Source organism: Rousettus aegyptiacus, unplaced genomic scaffold (genome assembly GCF_014176215.1).
Source record: "Rousettus aegyptiacus isolate mRouAeg1 unplaced genomic scaffold, mRouAeg1.p scaffold_m13_p_18, whole genome shotgun sequence".
NCBI lineage: Eukaryota > Metazoa > Chordata > Mammalia > Chiroptera > Pteropodidae > Rousettus > Rousettus aegyptiacus.
In genome coordinates, this window is record NW_023416293.1 from 15923977 (window position 1) to 15928206 (window position 4230).

The window sequence follows — 4230 nt, forward strand, 5'->3', positions numbered from 1 at the left end:
TGACCGGCCTGCAGACCTGCCCTCGACTCAGCAGGTCCGACAATCCTACCTCCAAGCCCGCTCCTGGGCCGCAAGGCGGCCGCGTCCCCGGCGAGGCCGGCTGGCCGGTCGCCGGTGGCTTCAGGAGCTGTCTGGTGCTGCATTTAAGCCTCACCACCAAAGTCCTGGCCCCCGGGCCACCCGGGGCCGCCAGCGTCTTCGTCTGTGAGCCTCTTCCTCTTCTGCTTCCACGTCCCTTGGTCTCCCTGCTGGCCTGGCTCTGGGTGGACCCGGCCTGGAGGGTGGACGAGCGTCCTGAGGATGGGACCAGAGCAGCCAGGGCCGCTGGAGCCGAGGAAGCCACGCCGGCAGGTCCAGGTGCATTGGCTTTGGGAGATGAGTCTTGTCTTTTGGGAAGGGCGAGGTCAGAACGCTGGGAGGACAGCCGCCGGGAAGGCGGGCCGGCCAGGCCGCCCGGCGGAAGTGGCTTTGTACAGCGGGGGCCGGGTGAAAGGTCGGGGAGCTCCCCAAGCCCTCCAAGCCGGGGTCAGCGGGCGGCCCTGGCGTGGTGGCTTTGGGCAGGAGCTGCTCAAGCTCCGCCTGGACTGGAGGCGCCCTCGGGGGAGCTCACGCCCCAGTCAGGAAAGGGGGCGCCCACAGCGGCAGCGGCCTCTTTGGGGAGAAGACGATCTGAAGTTCAGAGAAGCCACCGGAACTGCCTGTCCCGGCCGCCCCGCGAGGCCCGCGGGGGCCGGAGCAGGTGTGACTCTTCTCCGAGGCCGGCAGAGCCCGGGAGCACCCGCCGGCGCCTGGGCCGTGTGGTGCTGTCTGCGGCTCCTGTCTTCAGCACAAACACTTTTCAGGGACAAGAAGGGACCTGAGGACGTGGGTCCCAGCCACTTGCTCGAGTTTCTGAGGGACCAGCAACACGGCACAGACACGTCAGCTCCTCGCAGCCGTGGGGCGCCCTCCGAGGAGCCCTGGGAACCGGAGGAGAAGCCACGGGCCGGGGGTGTCTCGTCGGCCATCGAATTCCTTGTTCCTTTACGGCGCGGTGACATTCTTGTACATAAAAATCCCACGCGATGGGCTGGCTGAGGACGGAGCTGGCCTGCCAAGCGGTTCCAGCGAGAAGGGGGTTCAGAGGGATTCCGGACGTGGGGCTCGGCCACCCTGTCAGCCACGCGGGCGAGTCTGGTCACAGTGTATGCCTTTCCTCCTAGACCCCGTCTCCCCGAGGTCTCCATGGCACCCCGCTGCAGGCCGCCTGGCCCCTGCTTCAGGGCAGCCCCGCACGGGGGGAGGGGCTGCCAGCGGGGCCCTGGGCGGAGCCGCGGCGCGCACCCTCCATGCCCTCGGCCCCCGCTCAGGGAGGCGCCGGGACGCAGGCCGGGTGTGGGCTTCTGGCGGGGCGCTTCCGTGCACCCCGGCCTTCACTCCTGCTGCGCGTGGGAGGCGAGGTCCCGGGGGACGCGGCCGGCGGGGAGCAGGCTGTGCGCGTGGTGGGCGCGTGTGGTGGGCAGCGGCAGCAGCATGTGGGCCGTGCACTCGGGCCGCGTGGGGACCTTCGTCCCAGGGCCCAGCCCGGGCCGTGCCATCGGTGCCATCGGTGGGCCGTGTCGCGCCAGCGGGCAGGTGGGGACAGAGGCCAGCCCGCCGGGCCTCACTTTGCGCTCACTGCGGGCGCCGCAGGCCCCCCCCCAGGCCCCCAGAAACACCTTCGTCTTCCTCCTTGGCCGTGAGCGGAAGCGGCAGACGCTCCCGGGGGGCTGGGCCTTCGGCTGGTTGGACATCTGACTGGACGTCACGTCCCTGGAGAGTCATCTGTCTGCGCTGGCCCTGGACAGCTCAGGACTCTGCGAGCAAACCGAGCCTGTGGCCGTTCCCGCTGACCCCACCCGTCCTTGTCCCTGGACAGGGACACGGGGGGGCAGGTCTGGGGCCGGATGGGGGGCGAGACACCCAGGTCGGCTCCCGGGGGCTCATCGCTCGCCTGGCTCTGACGTCAGTTCAGGTACGGCCGGGCGAATCGCTCCGTCGCCCTGTGGCTCCACATCCCGCGTGGAGACGGGCCAGCCACAGCGACCCCCCCCCTCCGCCCACACGCCGCGGGGCTGCAGAATAACGCTGCTCGAGGAAGGAACGACGTACACAGCTCCCTCTACTGCGCCCGGCTCAGGGTTCCCACGCAATGCATCGCGCCCACGTGGTCTTTCCAGAGTGTTCCCTGACCAGCGTCCTCCATCCACGCCTCTCCTAACTGTACTCACTACACGGCTGCAAAACCGACACTCCCGATGGGCCTCCCATGACCCCTGAAACCACACCTTAGGCCCTGTCCCCTCGAGGCCCGTCTCAGAGGGTCTGTGCATGGAGCACTGCCCCGTGTCAGAGCCATCGTCGGCCCAATGCCGTGTGTGCGGGAACCCCTCGCGCACAGAGATGGGCCCCCTCCCGACTCCCCGGTGACCTCAAGGCCTCGTACCTCCGGGGTCCCCTCAAGTGCATCTTCTTTGTTTCTAAAGATCTCGGCAGAGGGAGAGGCCACTGACCACAGGCTGGGGGCGGTGGAGCCCGGGGCGAGGGGCTGCTGCCCGGCACGGCCCGGGGATGTGGGCGCGGCCGGGGGCTGGGTGCTGAGCAGCGGGGAGGCTCGCCCGGGGCGCCGGTGTTCCGGGGGCGCTGCTCATGCGGGCACCAGTCCTGGGCACGCGGGGTGGGCCCCGCTCAGCAGGCCGCACGCTCAGAGCCCCAGTCAGCTCCGCGGCGGGAACGGTGACGGCCCTGGAAGCCGGGCCACAGCGCTGCGCCCCCGGTGGGACTCCGCGGGGCCCTTCCGCCCGTCGCCCCCGGGCCCGGGACCAGGTGCAGAGCGCGAGGCGGCGGGCGGGACGTGCATGACGCGGACGGAGCTTGTACTCGGCATGAGATGTGTGTGCCGCGGTGGCAAAGGGACCTGAGCAGCGACGGAAAGCTTCGCGTCCTTGTCCTGGCCGTCGAGAGGATGTTCGTTTCCCCCTTCTTTACCGTCCCCTCCGCTCCCCCACCCCCCTCGCGCCCGCCCGTCGCTCACTGGCCGTGGGGCCTGGGTGGCCGCGCTCGGCCCTCTGCGGGTCCACGTTCCACTGGAAACGCGGCGGGTGGGGAGAGATGCGAGTTTTTCTTCCGGTTTTTGTAACGTATCCACAGCCTTTGTATTTTTTGGATTGCAAACACTGTGTTTTCCGGTCTTCGGGGCTTGGTCGAACTTTGCGTATTGCTTTTTGGACAACCTGAGTTTTACCACAGTCTTAAGCGGATTTGAAATAAATTCTTTTGACACTGCCAACCACGGAGAGCCAGGCATGGTCCGCGGTTACTGCTCATTGGCCAGGGCCACCGTCCCCAGCCGGCACCGACGGCCGGGGCTGCTCGGGGAGGCTGCCCTTCCTCCGACCAGGGGCCTGCGCCCCGTCGGGCCGGGGCGATGTGCTCGTGTGGCACGTGCCAGGAAACCCCGGGGCGGGGGGTCGCCCGTGACTAGATGAAGTCCTGTCCTGGGGAGATTCGGGCTCTGGCCCTGCCCGGCCCGGGACCCTGCCCAGTGCCCCCGCACGGCCGGAGCGGGCAGCCGAGGCCCGGCCTCCCCGGCCCTGCCCACGGCGCGGGTGGGGCATTGGGTACCGGGGGCCCCTGGGCGCCATGTGGAGCAGGAAGCAGAGCTGGGCCAGGGGAGACGTCAGGCCCTGATGCGGACGGAGCTGTCGCTAGCCGGGATGTGAGGCCCTCACCTCGTCCACGCGTCTTCCGTGGGCCGCTCAGGGGAGGGGCGGGGACGTCCTGAGGCACCGAGGTGCACGTCCTCGTTCCTGCGAGGGGCTCCAGGGGACAGTCCGCTCGTGCCCGGCCGGGGTACAGCTGCCAGAACCCCTGCCGGGGGGCTGGCACCGAGCCGTCACGGACACGCCGCCTCCCCGACCCCGTCTGGCCCCCGCGCCCTCGCCGAGCGCCTCTGCTGGGCGTGACCCAGACCTCGGGGCCTGGGTAGCTGCTCTCGTCTGTCCACCGTCGACGCTGGACGGAGGCGGCGTCAGGTGCCCGAGTGCCCCCTGGCGGGGCGCCCTCCCCGCCTCCTCAGTGACGTGGTGGCTCCTCGTGCCCAGTCCCTGGCTCAGCGGGACGCAGGCTGTGCTGCCCGTGGGCCGAGCTGTGGAAACAGGCGTCACCGGCCCCCTCTGAGGGCCACTGGGGTGGCACGGCAGTGAGGCGTGG